The sequence below is a fragment of the Sinocyclocheilus rhinocerous genome, unplaced genomic scaffold (genome assembly GCF_001515625.1).
Source record: "Sinocyclocheilus rhinocerous isolate Xijiao unplaced genomic scaffold, SAMN03320098_v1.1 scaffold620, whole genome shotgun sequence".
Classification (NCBI taxonomy): Eukaryota; Metazoa; Chordata; class Actinopteri; order Cypriniformes; family Cyprinidae; genus Sinocyclocheilus; species Sinocyclocheilus rhinocerous.
The window spans coordinates 253,310-274,145 of record NW_015637138.1 but is presented as its reverse complement, the minus strand read 5'-3'; the positions used below and the strand labels follow the sequence as shown (position 1 = coordinate 274,145).

General features: G+C 36.1%; 1 pseudogene; it reads right to left on the bottom strand.

The window, feature by feature from the left end:
• Positions 1-16,977, bottom strand: part of LOC107748592 (rho GTPase-activating protein 32-like) — a 29,074-nt pseudogene extending 12,097 nt beyond the window's left edge.
• Between the last annotated feature and the right edge of the window lie 3,859 nt (positions 16,978-20,836).

Below are 20,836 nucleotides of genomic sequence, written 5' to 3'. Positions count from 1 at the left end.
TCTCAGTGGAAGCCTATAGCAGAATCATCATCTCTCTCTTGGTTTATACATTTCTATTGCTGCATGCTGCCATCATAACACCCCAGTGTTTGGTTAAGCAGGCTGAATTCAGTAGCTTATATGTCTGTGGTTTGTAGATTTCATACAACTGTAAAACAATGAGATTTGCTCCAGTGGTAGAGCAAATGGTTCAGAAACAGCAGAGCAGGACTCTTCTAAATCCTTTCAGCTCTTACACTTACCCGCACAAAAAACGGCCTTTGAATTCATATTTTTAGAAGTTCTGTGGACGAGTGTAAAACCCTCCCCGAGCCAAAAAAAAAAAAAACCCCGGCCCCATTGTTTTGGTACGGTAAGAAATGCAGGACCAAGAATATTTACATTTTCAGCTTTGTCTTCATCCTCTTTTAAAATCCTGTCTTTTCCTAAACCCAGACACATTCCATGAAACAGATAAATTGCTGTGCAAACTGTATGCGGTTGGCCTGCCTGTTTGATCTGAAGCTCTTAAAGGTCTTTTTATAACTTTACCATTTTTCCTAGGCTTAGCTTTCGCTCTGTTGCCATAACAAATCAGTGATCCTGGGATGATATTTCTTCTCCTCTGTCACACAGAAAGGCCTTCAGAGGTTCTATTTTTTTCTCTCTCTCTCTGTGAAACAAGCTTACCTGGCAACAGATCTGGACCAGATACACGGACTCCTTTGAGTCCAGGCCATTGTGTGTGAGGTGGTTCTGATCCTCAGATAAAGACAGCTGTGGAGAGACACACAGAGAGGGAGTCTGAATTTTTTAGTATCCGTACTCCTATCACAATATATTCAACAACAAATAACCAATATCATGTCAAAGGGAGACTACAAAAGCAATAAACATTGTTACATACTACAAAAAAGGGTGCAAAATTAAGTTAATCACGAATCACACATCAATGCTCCTATGTGGCACCAAAAAGGGGGAAAGTAACCAAAATATTATCAAGGCTCTAAAATTTCAGCTTATTCTCTGTTCACTTTTGTTTATTAATACTGATATACGGTTGACTTAAAAATATCTGGACATTTAAGCAACACAGTAGAATCACATAGCATAAAAAACTTCAGATAAATAGTTTATAAAAGCCAGATTGCATGTAAAAATCTTGACTAAAGGTCATCAGCTCCAGAGAGAGAATGAGAGAAATACAGCAACATGCTCTCGCTGCAGCTGGAACTGTAGTAGTGGCACAGCTCAAACATGAAGATGGATTTTTAAAGGCTGAAGAAACAACAGGCCCCGATGAGTGACACACAGACAACAACACATCAACACACGACAGAAAGAAGAAACGGCTGCAGGTATATCACCCCTCAACAGTGTCTGCTTCTTTCTGGATTCACAATGCCAACACTTCATGGAATATTCCCAAAACACTGGTGTAGCTGTTCCAGTGCAACTTTATGAAGGATTTTCCTCAGAGGTTTCCACAGCTACCGGCTGAGCCCAACATTATATGATCCTCCTCTATAAAACATCACAACATGTGAGCCCAAAAGCTGATGTGGTTCAGGGGTTTCGATATGCAAATTAAACATCCAGAAAGGCAAACACTCCTGTGTAGTGTCTGCTGTAATTTACTTCTCTGCATCATCTCAGTAATGCAGACTCCCCATGCACATCAAAGACAAGAACTGCATCCCTTTATCTGATTAAAAAAAAAGAAATGCTGATCCAACACAGAGCGACTTTAAGGATGCATTAAACAAATGAAAGTGTTGATGATTTCTAGACAAAACTAACAAACTTACACAAGCTTTAATGACCTACTTAAGTACTGCAGTTCAGTAGAGTAATACAAACTGCAGGATAAGCACTTGATGTACAGTAGGTCTGTCAACATCTTTTTAACCCAAGCACAAATTACTGGACAAAAGTCCATTAAATCAATGTGAACATTAATGTATTTCTACATCCTAATGCATCTGCTTGAATTAGAACATTTTGGATCAACAGAACTGGTTACAAAACACTCAAAAAACTGCAAAAAATAAATATATATATTATTTTTAAATCAAATGTTCGGTTTTATTTTCCAGTAAAAATGAAAATAGGTAAGTAAATAAATAAATAACCTTAAAGTAAATTTACTTGAAATGCAAAACAGTGTAAAATATTAAGGCTTATTTTCAGATATTATATATATATATATATTTTTTTTTATTAAGTTTATTGCTGTGAAACTAAATGTGACAATTTAATCAGAATTTGTCAATGAGGTAAGAAAAATAAACAATATAATAACATAAAAATAAAAAGTTAAAATAAAAAGTCATCTTATCTTACACAATTTCTAAAGTACTGCAGGGAAAAAAACAAATATTGCAAATCGAGAACATCACACAAAATAAGACATACAGTGTAGTATATATTAGTATATATATGTGTGTTTTCAACACTACACTGCATGGCTGTAGCCACATGACAAAGCAGCCAAGGATTTGCATTTCCTCAAAGAGGATGTAATTATTCCTCTTTTAATGAAACAGGATGGATACTCACTGATACGCCGTCTGTCTCGTCTTATCAGCACGCTCAGGCCCAACCCGATAGTTCCCTATAGTCTGGCACCTGAGCCTTTCCTTATTCAGCCTCTCTGCTGATGTTCTGCACGGCTGCTGCACGCAGACGCAGTAACCCGTCACACACGCCCCCACAGACCTATTTCTACATCCTAATGCATCTGCTTGAATTAGAACATTTTGGATCAACAGAACTGGTTACAAAACACTCAAAAAACTGCAAAAAATAAATATATATATTATTTTTAAATCAAATGTTCGGTTTTATTTTCCAGTAAAAATGAAAATAGGTAAGTAAATAAATAAATAACCTTAAAGTAAATTTACTTGAAATGCAAAACAGTGTAAAATATTAAGGCTTATTTTCAGATATTATATATATATATATTTTTTTTTTTATTAAGTTTATTGCTGTGAAACTAAATGTGACAATTTAATCAGAATTTGTCAATGAGGTAAGAAAAATAAACAATATAATAACATAAAAATAAAAAGTTAAAATAAAAAGTCATCTTATCTTACACAATTTCTAAAGTACTGCAGGGAAAAAAACAAATATTGCAAATCGAGAACATCACACAAAATAAGACATACAGTGTAGTATATATTAGTATATATATGTGTGTTTTCAACACTACACTGCATGGCTGTAGCCACATGACAAAGCAGCCAAGGATTTGCATTTCCTCAAAGAGGATGTAATTATTCCTCTTTTAATGAAACAGGATGGATACTCACTGATACGCCGTCTGTCTCGTCTTATCAGCACGCTCAGGCCCAACCCGATAGTTCCCTATAGTCTGGCACCTGAGCCTTTCCTTATTCAGCCTCTCTGCTGATGTTCTGCACGGCTGCTGCACGCAGACGCAGTAACCCGTCACACACACCCCCACAGACCAGCAGCCTGTGCTCAGTCAGCCCAGCTCATCAAAAACAAACAGCCCGATTTACAGCAGAATGAAAATCAGCAATGTGCTGCAGTTAAAACACAGACCTTTTCCCTTCTTCATCTCCTGCAGTAGAGGGATATGCATTATGCGGTGTCTAATTACAACAGAAAAAGAGGACAAATATAGAAATGGAGCCCCCTCCCTCCCTCGCTCCACCATCTTAGCCCCTCCCACTGAATCCATGCAGAACGGAGCTGCGCTCTCAGATACTGATCACAGAACAGGACATGTACATCGATCTCTGATGTTGTTTGTAGTTTAGTGCAGCAGTTTTTAAAATGGTTTTGGGATTTTAACGTCAGGCATCCAATGGTGACAATTAATTACTGAAATTGTTTATTTTACAAAAGTAACTAACAACAACAACCAAACACTAACAATATTGACATGTATTATTATTATTATTATTGTGCTCCATTATACACAAAATTATTACAATTTTCAATATCAAAGACTGATTTTTATATAGACTCATTTTCTGATGATATGTTGTTTAGGAAAAATATATTTGATAACTCAATAATAAAGACATTTACATTTCACATTTACATTTCAACAGTAACAAAAAAAAATGGTTGGACAAACACCATTTTCTTTTTATTATTTATTTTTGATGTATTTCCTACTGAAACAGGAAATTAAGGTGGGACATACTGTATAAAAAAAGCAGTAACACTCCAAAGAGAAAGGAAAACTTGAAATCTCATCATATGACCCCTTTAAAAAAAAAAATCATGACGTTAAAGTCAAGTTGGAATGCAGGCACACTGCTATTTTTGCTGCCAAAAAGTTTTATGTAATTTAATAAATTGCAGCGTTTTGAGCACAAGCCGTCTTCGTCATGTTTACCAAATTAGTCAAATAAATTAACATCTACACAATGCCTTGATTATCAGTGGGAAACTTTTTGTGTATATATGTACACAGATATAATAACTATAATAAAAAATAAAATCTTTTTTTTATATATTTTCTATTTATTGTAATATCATGGCTTAAAAAGTGATTACAAATTGCAGTTTTGATTTCAGGGCTTCCTGTCTTTGTCTGGATGTTATAAACAAACTGAAATGAGAAATACAAATTGCCCAATGAGCCCATGTTATTCTGACCGAAACCTCTTAAATGCACAGTGTAATTATGATTTCACAAGTAGAAACTTCCCATGAGTCATCAATATTTTTGGTTCATATTCCCAGAAGAGAAAGACTATACATTTGTAAATGTGTATGTTATTTTGACAACTTCAAGGAGTATATCCCACTTACAAGTTGACCTCAAAACAATCTTTAAAAACTGAATGCTGTGGTGAAAATGCCACTTTGTAACCTTACCATGACAGGCCCTGTCTAAGCCACTGGTCTGGAAAATTCCTCTGAAAAAAGCATGCCGATTTTTTTTCCTTTAGCTTAATCTATCAAATCCCAGATCATGCACAACAATCTACTCAAACCTTGTTGTAATACTGAATTAAAGACATAAGCACATTTAAGTTTGTAACACCTGGTCTGTTATTTGCAACTGTGATGAAAATGGGTAAAAAGTAGACACCAAAGGTCAACGGCCACAGCTTTGTGTCACACAATCTGTGGTTTAAAATTCCACTTGTATAATAAATTCCAGCAAAAGCTTTTTCAGTAGCAATAATCCTCGAGGAAATTTACATAAAAGCTAGAAAGAGTAACCTAGTGATCATGAGTTGACCTTTCTCCATCTGGAGCCACGGCTAATCTACAGTGCCATAAATTACACAAGGGTTGTCAGCAATTCAGTCACATGATGCATCTTCCCCTAAAGATACATACATGCCAGGTTTATTGCATGTCTTTGAGATGAGCCCAAAGACTTGGAGAGCAAAAGTTAATCAGGCTCCACTTCAGTCAAAAATATGATAAATCATAATCCAGCACTGACCTACTTCATAAACGTAGATCCTGAATCTGGTTCCATCTATAACATATTCTACAAAACCTCTTGATCGTGAGTTTTCAGTAAAACTGAGTTGATGCACTGCCATTTCACTACAAAACCTTGATGTTGCTCACCCAGTAGTATTATCGGCCATGTGGATTAAAGCTCAGATAGCAGAAGTATCAATATTTCAAGATCAATCCACCCTTAGGAAACGCTTTCTCACACAGTTCAGCAGCACTGTTTGTAGAACCTGCAGAAACCTGCAGGATCGGGTCCATTCATTGTAATGAAATGGTGGTGAGTGAGGGCTACCTCCCTTCTGTCCGAGACGATTTATAGTGGAAAACTCACAGACTTAATCAATGTTCATTACAGCATCACTGAATTTGGCCCAGTTCTTCTTCCGTCTCCATCTCTCTCTGCACTAGTAGGGAGGAGGCAGGGATCCACCTGAAAATTCCTCTGTAAACCTGAGCCGAGGAATGTGGATCATGCACACCACCTCTGGGAATGCAACAAAGGTCTACATAAAGATCCCACAGAAGGGATGTTAACTCAATAAAAAGGTTATTCTACTATAAAACAGTATTCAGATACTTAAACTACAATTCAAAATTTATGAACGCCATTGTATTAGACGACAAAAATGGTTTTAGTTTTAATTTTAGTTAACTATTATAACCCTGAAACAAGTGATTGGGTTAATCTTTTTCACGTTTCCTTGGTTGGTAGATGCACCAGGGACCTGATTATAGCACTTAAAACCTGGAAAAGTAAGATTTTCATGATATGTCCCCTTTAAAAAAATTCAACGTTTTTTGTTTGTATTGTTTTCCATTAAAATAATCTATTAATTTATCATTTATAAAAGGTAACATTTATAAAACTATATATGGTGCGTCTGTATGAGTTCAGAATTTAAAACCAATTTTGTACAGTCTGAATATTTTAGTTATCGAAGTTATATTAAGTTATATTAAGTTATTGAACAACAACAAAAAAGGCATTCGTATAGTGGAATTAACAATACAGACAAAAACTGTGTTTTATTAGAATACTCTAATTATACAAATTTGGTTCATTTGCATTTATTTCTGAAGATATTCTATTGTAAATCTAATGTAAAAAAATATATTTTTTTAATTTACACCAGACAGACAAAAGGCACCATGGCATGAAATTGCTGCTATCTGATACACGTTCACTGATATAGTATCGTTTAACTGCTGAAATGCACAGAAGCATTGAAGGCAACAAAAGAGAAGCAGTACTAAAAGACATTCCTCCCGAAACATCAAATTTCTTACTTAATTGCCAAGTCTGGCATAGAAGAGTATCTGTATTCCGGTACACGTGTGACTCTGGACTCCTTCAGCCCCCGGCCACAGTGTGTCAGTGTAATGCGCTGAGGAGACTCAATGTGATCTAATAGAACAGGAGTCTGTGTGACCTTGAGAGCTGAAACACGCAGGATGATGGAGGCGCTGAGCACAGAGCTGTGGAACGTGAGGCCAAACTTCCTGTTCCTCAGCTATGGCGCCATACCCTGCTCATGATGCACCCAAAACCAACACCCTCGACTCTCAGAGCAGGATGATGTACATACAGCAAAGACTGAGGAGGGGTTAGTGGTATTTACTGCTCTCTGCTGGAACCCATCTGCATAACAAGCAAATCTGGCTGGACAAATACGTGCTGGGGTGGATTTGTTGAAATAAAAATGGAGAAGTCCAGTCTGATGTTCTATCAGAGACATTATGAGTATAAAAGAAGGGGAGGAGACTGACCATTTATAAAAGCAAAAGTGGCAAATGGCTTTTCTTTTACTCTAGAATGCACATGTACAATAACTGGACCAGGCTGGCTGCTGAATGAACTGACTTTCCTTAAAGGGACTTTGTGTACATTAGAGTATGTCTGCAGAGAACTGATGCAAATCTGCATTTCCAGTCCACCACGGCATTAATCATCATGGTTACTATGACCATGAACATCATATTAATAATAACATATTACTGCTCACATTTACATATCATCACATTAATATACTGTCTGTTAAGTATGCAGGATCCTGGCCTGTGCTGATAAAGTATGAGCAAGTTTGCATAACAGAGATCATTTGCATAAGTCTTAAAGGCACTGTAGCAAAAACTGCTTGATTAAAATGGCAATGTAAAACTAAACTGGGCTATTTTGGAGCATGATACTTTATACTTGCATTATACACAGAGAAATATAAAAATGTAAGGGAAATGCAGGCGACAACAATAAATATGGTTAATTCATGTTTGAGCATATGCACATTTCCATTCAAAATTTTGGGGTCAGCAAGATTTTTTTTAATAAGATAAGGACACATTCAATTGATCAAAAGTGACAGTAAATACTTAATGATTGTAAAAACTTGAACATTGTTTCAAATTATTAATAAAAAATAAATAAAATCTGAAAAAAAGTGTATTACCATTTTCATTACCATATAACAAAAATGTTAAGCTTCACAAATGTTTTCAACATTGATAATAAGAAATGTTTCTTGAACAGCAAATCAGCATATTAGAATGATTTCTAAAAAAATAACAACGTGACGCTGAGGACTGGAGTAATGATGCTGAAAATTCAGCGTTACCATCACAGAAATAAATGACATTTTAAAATGTATTAAAATAGACAAGAGTTATTTTAAAATGTAATCATTTTTAACATTATAACAGTTTCTACTGTATTTTTAGATCAGATAAATTCAGTTAAGATAGGTGAGCATAAGAGAATTCCATCAAAAAAAAAAAAAAATCTTACCAACCCCAAACTTTTGAACAGTAATATAGGGGAGTCATCGGTTTACAGATATTGCCATTATCTGAGAAAATGGACAGTGGTAATGCTAAAGACATTTGTATAAATATAACATTTTGGGGAGGAACAATGACGTTGAAATCCAAACAGCTAGCCAAGATGTTTTCCACAGTCTGAAGATCTTGCAGGATAGCAACTAACCTGACAGAGACTAATGTATATTGCATGTAACTTAAACCACAGCCCTAATTTCAACATGATGGATAATCCGCCACCAGTGAAACGAAGAACACAGCCAAGAGCCTAATTAACACAGTCCCATCAACCATGAGTGATCATGGCCTTCAGCAGGACTGCATTTACCATAAAACCCTCACCTGCACAGAGCCAAAGTCAACAATCTCATAGTGGAAGTGGGCACATTCTGCCAGCCTGGGAAAATGGCCTTTGGTGAGGGACAATCTGCAAAACAAAAACAGCTCATCAGTATTCTGCTCTATGTGTCTGAAAGAGACAAAACAGAGACAGAACTCTTCCCTTTAACGTATAAACACCTACTTTTTGACGTTCTTGACCTTCATGCTGGCCGTGCTGGCACATGAGCGCAGAGAAGATTCGGCAGGCAGTTCAGGGACCATCGGCGCTCCTCGTGCCTGCGTATACGAACACGCACATGTAAACAAACGATTATGCAGCACTCTAAATGCATGAAGCGTGACATACAGAAAGGCAGCACACACACACACATACACACCATAACAGCAATGGCGTCCTCCCAGCCTGCAGTCTCTGCTGGCTGCAAGCTTCTATCTTCCTCCCCCTCATCCTCCTCTGGGTGTGGCCTTAAAGAAAAGAGAATCAGAGAGGGGTATGTTGAAATAAGCTTCTCCTATGACATACATACATCTACATCGCATCACTCGGCACAAAGCAATCACACCAATGAAATTCCTGAGCTAGGATTGTTTTAAAGGAATGGTTTCCAAAAATGAGTTTTCTGTAGAACACAAAATAAGATGTTTTGCAGAACATTCAAGCTGCCCTTTTCCAATCAATTGAATCATTTAGTGACCAGGGGTTGTCAAATGCTTTAAAAAAAAGATACTTAAAAGTCGGCCACATGACTAGTACACTATATTCCAGGTCTTCTATAAGCCATACAACAGGGAACAGACACACACACACACACACACACACACACACACACACACACACACAAAAAAGAAGGCTGGAATACACTACATGGCTTTTGCCCTGATTTGCAGTCTGGAGGAGTCTAGCAGTCTGCAGATTTTGGGTAGATGAAGTTGACCGATTTAACAGAAAATCGCAACCTTTTAGCTTTACACCAGGGTTCCCCAAATCCGGTCCTGGAGGGCCACTGCCCTGCAGAGTTTAGCTCAAACCCTGATCAAACTTGCTGACCTGTGATTTTCTAGGGATCCTGAAGACCTTGATGAGCTTGCTCAGGTGTGTTTGATTAGGGTTGGAGCTAAACTCTGCAGGGCACTGGCCCTCCAGGGCAAGATTTTCAATTCTCAAATATTATTATTAAATATTATTCAAATTTGACACTACAATATGCTGCGGCACAAAAAGCTATTATATGACTTCAGAAGAATTGGAATATAACACAGAAGCCATATTGACTATTTTATTTTTATGCTTTTCTGTCCTGGTCAAGCCCAGCTTAGGCATTTATCACAAAAAGCATCTTTTGTGTTTGACAGAAGGAACAACATGAGGGTGAGTAAATAATAATTGATACATTTTAATTAAAACATCATAACTATGTCTTCCAGTGAAACGATGCTTGACTTCTCCAAACATTTTGTCTGCTTAAACCCTCCCCTTTCTTAAAACCAACTGCAAACTCGCAATCAGATCAGCTTCTATCCGATCAACAACCAATGGATAGAACCAAGCCGTTTAGGATGTGTAGTAGTTAAACTGCTCTTCTGATCAATCAGATTATTCACAAACCTATTATGTGAGCAAACAACACTATCCATAAGCCAATCGTAATGAATTATACCCAAAAGTTACATTCATTTCTAGTCTCTAAAAGTAAAAGCTCACCCTTCATTTCACATTCACATCATGAAATGATCTGTCTATTTCAGAAAATCTCCAGTGCATTTCCCAGTTCACCCTGCAGCCGAGAGCATGGCCGGGAGGGTCGAAACAAGGAGACATTATAGAAGATCAGATCAGTGGCCGTAAAAAGCACACTATTGTATGTTTTTCAATCAGTCAGTCACTCAGTCACAAATGAATCACCCTAAATAACAAAGAACAGGGTTAAAGTGTAACTTGAAATATGATGCGCTCCAGGGGTAAGGAAAGGTGAGCTGGAACAGCTTTAAGGATTGGGAAGCCTTTAGAAGGGGAATAAAAGGCTAGAGTTTAGACGATTCATTCAGAAGACAAAAGACAGAGTCAGTGATTTTGTTCCAGAACATCCCACACTCCCCCTTCCTCCAACAGATTAGACCACTGTGAGACTGAACGATAATGCCTGATCCTGTTCATGGAAGAAAGAGGCAAAAGTTTACTGCCATTTTAAAGCCACAGGTGCAACATAATGGCAGCATAGTGAGTTCTAAATTACAATCTACTGGTCAATGATTTATGAGAGTGTTCACAATAAAGTAATGTTAGTTTTTATCATATTTAGTCGATATTAACCTGTGTTTTTTGTCTCTATTGTTCGAGTCAATGAAAATCGTTGACATTTTAGTCACATTTAGTCATGCTGCACGATAATGGTTAAACAATCACGACTGTTATTATTATAAAAATTGCAATTATCAGTCACGACTGTTATCATTTGAAAAACTGCTGCTCATGTCATCGAATGAACAGGATATTTGGATTGTAACTTAAAACTATTTGTCTATTCTTTTTTTTGGTTGCTGAACAATAGAGATTTTTGGGAAAGTGAGCCCGAAAGGGGAACAGAGTCGCGTGACAGACACAGTGATGGAGCAGTGATGAAGCTGACAAGCCACAGTTAAGACAGCTGCCTCCACTGTGATGTGACCCTGTTTCTCTTTCTCTCTCTCTCTCTCACACACACACACACACACAATGCGCAAAACTCCGCATTTGAACAGTCAATAGCAAATACTTAAACTAATAACAAAACAGTAGCTGATTCAGAAGCGCCAGATTGTCATAGCAAAGTCAGAATTACCTCCTCTCCTAGGTTCACAAAACGGTCGTCCATAAAATGCATTGCTGTTCTGTTGTAAGTAATCTTAAAGATTCCTAAATGCATCTACTTTCGGAAGGCCAAATAAAGTGCTTTTGCTTTTGCCTAGAAACACACAGCGTCTCCCTGACATGGCTGCTTCAACACTAACTGCGGTTACTGAAACCACGCCTTCTTTCTTTGCGTGCACATTTGGGCAGCATTATGCAAATATTGCCACATAGTGAGGTAGACATGTGGGGGCGTGTTAGAACGAGCCGTTTTAAGGGGGCGTGGCAGAGTCTTAACTTTGATAAAGAATATCTCTTTGGTTTTGAGACTTTAGTCTTTGCAACTTCAGGGATCCTATCTATGCACAATCAGCTTGTAACACTCCAAAGAGAAAGGAAAACTTGAAATCGCATCATATGACCCCTTTAAACTACATATTAGTCTCGTATTTTCATCAAAAATATTGCATGTTGATATGGTCACATTATTATTATTTAATGATCTTGTCACACTCTTATCGTTATTAATGAAAAAGGGTCGTAGATTAACTTTTTTTGCCACAGTTTCAGTTTAATTTAAGTTTATCGCCACATCAGCTTCACAGGCTATTTCATGGCAAAGATTATACATTAAAAATATAGTAGAACACAAAATACAAATACAATAAACAAATAAATTAATAAAACAAAGTATTACACACAAATTTCTATAAAAGATACTTTAAATTTACTTTTGAAAGAAATTGTCAAAGTTTTTCTGGGTCCATCTTATTAAACAAGTCCTTAAGAGTTTGTCATGATAATAACCTTTGTCTCATGACATTAAATATTGGACAGACCAATTTTTTCACCGTCAAGTGAGTCCTGCAATATTTTGGTGCTTCTTCACCAATCAATAAATGTCCATGAGTTAATCTAGTATGTCCAATACGACACCGTGAATACACAACTTGGTCATACCTGGATTTACTTTTTTTTTTTTGGCACAGTTAGCAAAATTAACACTACTAATACATAAAAACGAAAATAAAATAAAAATAATTGATGTTTGCATTCATAATTTAATATGGTTTTGAAAAAAAGATTAAATTTAATGACTCTAAAATGTCAAGTAAAAGGTACTAACTTTAATATAAGTAATCAATCTTAATCATTAGTTTAAAAAAAAGCTACATTTTAAGCTTGGGGGGGAGGGGGGGGTGTTACAATGTTTTTTTTTTCTTACAAAATATCACTAACTAACCTTGCCATAAAAATATGAAATTATCTGATATTTTTATTGATATATTTTTGACTTGATGAGGGTCTGCAATGGTCGTTTTTACCATTGTTTGATGCAACTGCATGCCGTATTTTTATATGAAAATAAACAAGCTGAAAACACTAACTGAAAAACTTTTAGTGCTTTTCTATAGTATTAAGCCTCAAATGTCAAATATACATCGGATTGGTTTCTTCTTCAAATTATAAAAAAGTAAAAATATGAATGGTAGTATAATGTTATACTAAAACTAAAATTAAAATAATGGGAAAAACCCTTAAGATAACATGTAGAAAGATAAAATGCATCTTAAGCGTGCAGAATAGTATAAATGGACTTTAAACGATGAATTGCCGCTTTGAACGATTACGTAATTGTGGCATCCGTAATTGTAATCGCGATTAGAAATTCGATTAATTGTGCAGCCCTACTTTATATAGTTTCCTGTTTTAGTCTATATGTGTGTGTTTTTTCCCACAGCAAGTTTTTGCATATAGGTTGCATAACATGACTTTGATCTGGCGGACAAAAATTTCTAATATTAGCCTAAGCAGCAAATTTTTTTCAATAAAAATAATAATAAAATACTAACTGCAGTACTCGATGTAGTACTTAATGCTAAGGTTTTCCTTTCAAGACAAATTCTTTTAATCACGCTTTTACTTGATGATGATATCAGAATAGTTATCACCCTGCTCCTTTTTATATGAATTGCATATTTAATGAATAAATTAACATAGTATAAAAGAAGTGTCATGTCACTGACTATTACAATAAGCCATGCCTGCTTCCTTGGGGCGGTACAACACATTCATTGATGACTCTACTGTCCTTGTTATCATCTCTGTAGGGCACCAGTTGCACACAAATCACCACTATAATTTACTCCCCAGGGGACAAATTCACATCTGCTGCATGCAGTGCTGCTGAAATAAATAGAATAAGGTGACCGGTCACATGACACATAAAACGCCTGTGTTGTGCAAAAACCAAACCATGCACTGCACCTGATTATGCAGAGATTCAGCCAAATGTAAAGAAAATGCCTCATCTAACCTTGCAAGAGAAACACACAGGCAGACACACACTATACAGCATATCTAACCGTAGTCGGGCACACTGCACACTGAGAGGCGAAGTTTGCAGGCTGTTACTCACCCTTCACAGGGATCATGACTGCATGCGTCTCTCAGAGGTGTTGGAGCTCTGCCGTGTGTCGCTGCTGCAGTCCCGCTGCAAGCCTCCATGATACTGAGTCACTGCAACAGCTGCCTGTCTGTGAGGAGAGGGAGGAGACCGCACTTTAACACAAACCTCCAACCTTGGCAAAGGATTGTAGCGAATCAGCTCATGCATGGGGAAATATGAATAATTAATCACAACTAGTTATAATTACGTTGCAGACATCCTGGCAGTCAGTTGATTGGGTGAGGGGACTGTGACGATTTGTTAATCTAATGAATAACTGATTTGTTAAATCAAATGAAAAATTGTGTGTTTGATTGGTCCAGACGCTACAGGATGAAGGCCTGTGATATGGACATGCGTGTTATGCACGTGCATGGTGGATTTATTTACTTACTTTTTATTATTAACAGCGTCAAAGGCTAATCATTGCAATAAATAAATAACCAAATGGGTAACACTTTATAATAAGTTTCATTAATAAATCCTTAAAAAAACAATTCATTAGTTAATATATATTAAAACAGCTAGAAACATGAAATAATGTGCTTGTTAATGTTTACTAATAAACTTATTAAACCTCACCTAATGATTAACCGATCATTATTTCATGTAAATTAAATGCTTACAAATGTCATTAAACATTGTAAACTATCTGTCAAAATAATTTGAAGACTGCATCAAAGGCTATACTCATTGCAATAAAAAAATATTTATTTATGAACATGATGGATTTATTTCCTTTTATTACCATAACAGCATCAAATACTATATATACTGCAATAAATAAATAGATATGTAATATGGTGGACTCATTTACTTATTTTTATTAACACAACAGCATCAAAGGATATATTCATTGCAATGAATGAATGAATGAATGAATGAATGAATGTGTATGTGCATGGTGGGCTTGTTTGTTTACTTTATAATGCCATTACTGTGTCAAAGGCTATATTAATTTAAACAAACAAACAAGCAAAGTCTGCTATGTGTGCAGGTGGTGGATTTAATTACTTTTTATTTCCATAAATTAGCTATATTAATTGGAAGGAAGGAAGGAAGGAAGGAGTGACGTAATGAAGGAATGAATGAATGAATGAATGAATGAATGAAGTTTCTGTATGTAAAACAGGTAAACCAGTTATAAAAACATCTATTTGCACATGGTGAATGTTTATAAATATAGCTATTAAATCATAGTCATATTGAACTATTGATAAAGAATGCACTCGAATTCATGCAAAAATTAGTTGGCTAAATGGCGACTGTGAACCTTGAAATACAAATGAACCTAAAGAAAATCAATGACGAGAACAGTTTGTGCCATGTTCAGTGATGCATGACCGTGATGAATACAGGGCTTGAACAAGACTTAAATAAGCAACTATATGCTATGCCATCAATAATTCAAGTGTGAAGTACAAACAAAAGGAATGCTGGAATATTGTGACACACCCACAGAGAGAGTTTAACCACCTGTATGAAAACTGACATGCACATCATTTATGATCTATTGGTTCTGATAGAGTAACGAGATATGAAAACGACAAAATATTCCTCTCACACTCCGGCCCTACTATCAGAAGTGCTGACAGGCAGAAGCTTGATGTTGACTCAGCAGAATGAACGTTCCCTGACAGGAAAGACAGCACCATGTGTGCATGCAGGTACCTGAGAGGGTTAGATTCACCTTGAATACATAAGCACACAGGTGATCTAGTGATTAATCCAAACCTATTTACACAGCCTGTACGGCGACTTAAATAATGATTATTTCATTCTTTTGAACAGGTTGTGAGAAGACGCTTTGGAATTCAGTATCTCAAAATATGAGCAACAGTTTGTGGTCTGTATTCTTTGTTTTGCATACATATAAGAATACAAAAGGGTCTGAATGTCTAAAACTACATTCAAAATCTGGGATTAAAAATAATTACAGTTTTATTTAAAATATTTAGATTATTAAAAATTTAATTATTACAACATTTTAAATCTTTATATTATTAATAATAATAATAATAGTAATTTTATATATAGGCCTATATAATTTTTACGTAATTTTTATTATTGCAATTTTATTTTGAATATTCCTAATATAAAAAAATTATATACAAATAATCATAACATCATTAATTACATATATGTGTGTGTAGAGATAGATAGATAGATAAGATCGATAGATAGATAATATTAATAGTATGAAATATAATATATAATAAAATAAAAATACATTTTCACTTATGGTTATAGACCTTTGGACCCCACTAGAATTCAGTGAACAGTTGAACATGATTTAAAGACATGAGACATCATTTACTTGTGTATGGGATTGTGTGAAAACTGCACATTGATGTGGTTGCTAAGCGACAGATTGTCTTGAAATCCTTCTGGAATCGGTCAGTCTTGGATATCTGAATATCTGACGTGGAATGTTTTCAGACAGCAAAAAGATTAATAGGCCTATTCATTCACAAGTATGCGTTTATTGTTACGTGACTAAGGAGGTGTAGAAGTAAACCTTATTCTATAGTGATGTTGAAATCTTGCTTTTGGCTGGTAGTAATAAAATGAGCACTGTTGTCATGGGCAACAGCATGTGACTTCAGCGCTTCCGGTCAGGGTCTTTAGAGTTCTCTGATCAAGACTCGTTGTGTCTGTTTCGTAACTAGGGCTAAACAGTTTTAGGGTGAATAAAATGGAGGTAATTAAGCACATTATAACGGCGCGGCTAGATTTGACTTGACCACTAGCAAAAAGCCGCGATTTGCATTATGGATAATATATTGTAATATTTACAAGTGCAGATGCAAATCGCAAGCAAAGAGAGGTAAGATCAACACTAGTCACTCACCTGTCTGTGATCGTTTCAGCGTTCCTCTCCCAAACGAAATCCAAGAGTTGTTTCCCTCTAGCACAGATCCATTACTGTGAATGCGTGTGAAAAAGAGTCAAACCAATGCATCCTTCATCGTGTGTGACCGTGGGATCTGTGCGCGAGTGAATCGAGGCAGGACAGGACACATGAAAGTTCGTTCTCGCGCATCACCTGATTAACTGAGTGAACGCGTGTGTGTTTGGGGGCGTGACTAAGGAGCAAGGTGGATATCAGTAGGATCCATTTATCACTTGTTTATCCTTAAAAGAACACACCTGAGATTTTGAGTCAGTTGACCATCATTGAAAACCTTAAAATATTCATGATTGTTCTACAGAGGGACAAAATACTTCCCTCAAAGAAAAGTTTTGATTCAGGTTTTTCATTAAATACTGATGGAGAAATACACATTTAAAGAATTCTGGACTACAGCTGTAAAGGGTTACAAATAAAATTACATATAACGTTTTTTTTTTGTTTTTATGACGGTCCTCGTGCCCCATGTACCATATGATAGTTCGCCACATAAAATGCTAATTCTGTCATTATTTACTCACCTTCATGTCGTTCCAAATCTTATGAATTACTTTATTCTCTGGAACATAAAAGAAGCTGTATTGAGAAAAATGTAAGTTTTAATTCTTCAAAATAGTTCCTTTCGTGCTTCACAGAAGAAAGTTATACTCGTTTGTAACAACGGGAAGATGAGTAAATGATGACAAAATGTTCATTTCTAGGTGAACTATCCCTTTAAACTAAGCCAAACTATCAATGAGAACAGTATGTGAAATTTAATAAATATCTTAGACAATTTCATATTTGTTAAGGTCTAATTTGGTTCACAGATTTAAAAAAGAAAAAAACAAGGCCATCTACAACTTCATAACATGCTGAATGGTCAAAGATGAAAGGTCACAACTGTTTCATTAAAGCAAAAATGTCCCAAAGACAATAGAAGGGTTAACCAAAACTTAGCATAGTCTATTTCAACTTTACCTTGGGAAATCATCATCATCAACATCATCACGATAATTATTCAATTGTCTGGCCAAGGCGTTGGCCTCAAGGCCTATGCCAGGGCCACAGTGTTATCTGTTTTGTGTGTCACCCACCTCAGATAAATAGGTGTGTGAGAGGGAGTTGTGTTGGTTGAGGACTTTGCACCTGGATGAACACTTAATATCCTATATGACAACATTATCAGTCATTGTGGCAAACCTTTGGAAAACACCTTCCCTCCAAGGCACTTTGCTTGAAATGTAAAAGTCAATCAGATTTTACATATGCAACAGTGGCCTCTAGTGGTCACTACAGATACGAACAGTCAAAAATCACTCGTCAAGAAATAAACACACTCTTATATATACATACATATACATATATATATATATATATATATAATTGTTGTTGTTTTTTTTATTATATCAAAATACAAAAAGTTTTACGGGGTTATTACATGGACCAAAGCGTTGGAAAATGTCAACCTAATAGAGCTTGCCAAAATGTGCATATCTGGGCATATCTGGTGATGTAAACAATGCAAATTGAACGGCTCCGCTATACAGAACTTCAATTGATGTAACTCACAAGGATAATTCATTTGTCAGGATAGCATATTCTTTTTGATTGGGGGAGCTTATTCTAGAGCAAGACTTATTAAAAAATGATGAAAGCAATAGAATAAAAATAAAATAACAATGGGATTGCCTTTATTCTCTAAAAATGCCTTTGCTTACTCCAGGTTTGTTCCCTTTTAATATCAAGATGCTTAATCGAAGTGTCCAGCTGAGTTATTGTGGCGGTCAATGTCATACTTAAATAGTTGGTAGTACAGATACAAAACATCTTTAACATTTACTCCTAGCAGCATGAAGACACACCAGGCACCATATCTTAACATCTGAGTATGTGGAGACACCGAATGCCCAAGAAAAATACTGCGAAGTACTAATCAGGGACAAGAAGATAGAGGCACACTGCACCTTGTTTCTTAATCAGAGTTGTCTAGCAATTTGGAGAATTCCTTAGCAGTGGCAGAAGAATCGAACAATGCATCATAATAATATTGTACATAAGGCTTTGGTACAGCACCATACTGTTTAAGAATAATACCTGAAATAAATGAGATTAATTAACAAAAGAAGCCTTCGATCAAGTCATTCAATCAAATAAATCTGAAAAAAATAATATTCTATGATCTTTTTCTTCACATAAGAACAGTCTCTTATACATTGCATGTAAAGTGATCAGGATGAAAAACATGTTTGCCCAGAACACATCTTTAGATAATATAATATGTAAACAATGTACAACACAAATTCAAAAGCAGTTAAAAAGCACAATGCAATTTGAAATATGCTTCCAATAAGCTCTAAGTATGAGGTTTAATGTTAAAACAGTCGTAAATTAGTGCATAATGCAGTATTACATTCTAAGTTTTCAGTGCTGGTTAATATGAACAGCAAAAGAATCGAGAACAAAAAGATGTACATTATCTGAAACAAGACAGATAGGTCCGAATGAGTGAAATATCTTGATTATGCAAGGTTAGGTTCCGTTCAATCAACACAAAAAAGAAAATAAAGTTTCACGAAGCACCATAAGAAGTAAGCACAAAACTGTATAGGCTACAGGCAATCCAAAAGAGTTGATATGACACTTCCTGCAAATGAGCCCTCTTACACAAGCAAAAGGGGGCGTATCTACCTGTACAGTATCATATATATTCAAGAGAAACGTTTCAGTCGGGTTCTCCCTTCAAAGACCAAAGCTGAATAAAATGCCGTCAATCACCATCCACAGATATACAGCGACACTGCATGTGCATTTTAAATCAGCGTGACAGCTTTATGCGAGGATGCATCGCTCCATCCTGTCCAAGAAAAAAACTATAAAACAGAAATGCCGCCGCTTGACGTGTCAGACCGCCACCTACTTGAGTTACCAGGTACTTTCCATGCTAAATGAAAAACTTACTATCATACCGTGGGTACATTTCATGGATTATACATTGATATGTTGCCTTCTCAAGACTGGCAAGTTCTTCTTTATAAATCTTTCTAAATACGCAGGTTTTTATTCATGGTGACAGCGAACGTTCACGCGATAATGTAAGCACATATTGAATGTCAAAAGCCGAACTTTATTTAACAACTTTAACCGTTTTCATACTGAAAGATAGTGAGCGCACAGGACCTGCCCTGTGAGGTTTTATTGCTTGCAGTCCTACTCACCGGGAGAACTCGACAACGGAAATCACGACGGAGCTAGTTTAGTTAGTTTAAGACAGAGGACTGTGCGTGAGTTTGTGTGTTAACCTCTGAACCACAGCACCACGAGTTCAAAAAGACATAGCACCAAGTCATAATGTGTACAATGTGCCTACATCCTTGCACGTTATATTTCTAGATCATGTAAACATTATGTGGTTGTTGTAGGACTTGTTAGCAATGAGTTCTTGACAGAACTTGACAAAACATGTAGCAAAAACAGAGTTAAGTCTAAGTTTAACACTTCTCTCCCGACAGCTAAAGGCAGGTAATCAGGAATATCTAAAAACAAACACTGCCTGCCCTTCTCCTCTCAGAGACTACACGATTTAAAGCAGCCTTACGAATCGTGTACACCTAATGACGCAGACGTACATAGAAATAAGCAATGGAGTCTGCTGACCTAATACTGAATAGCTCAAATTTACTTTGAGATATCTGAGCAGTCGTTTTTACGTCGACTTGTATAAAAAGAAAGAGAGAAAGGAAAGACCAAGTAAACAGCCCTTTGGGCACTTAAGTCAAATCCTCTAAACTCAAAATGGCTACTACAAATCTCTATGCACCGAATTTTCCCCAGTGTTTCCTGCTTGGATATTCAGCCTTATTCAAGTAATGCATGAGATTTCATTCAATTTCCCATTAAGCTGTACCTCATTATTAAATTCAAGAAGAAGATTAATTTTGGAGCTGTTCGCATCGGCGCGTAAAAGAGAGAAACATCACATTGAAAATATCCAGATAAATCTGAACTTCTAAGAGCAAATCATACATTCACCATCGGTTAAACTACACTAACACACGCTCGATTAGCTTTCACT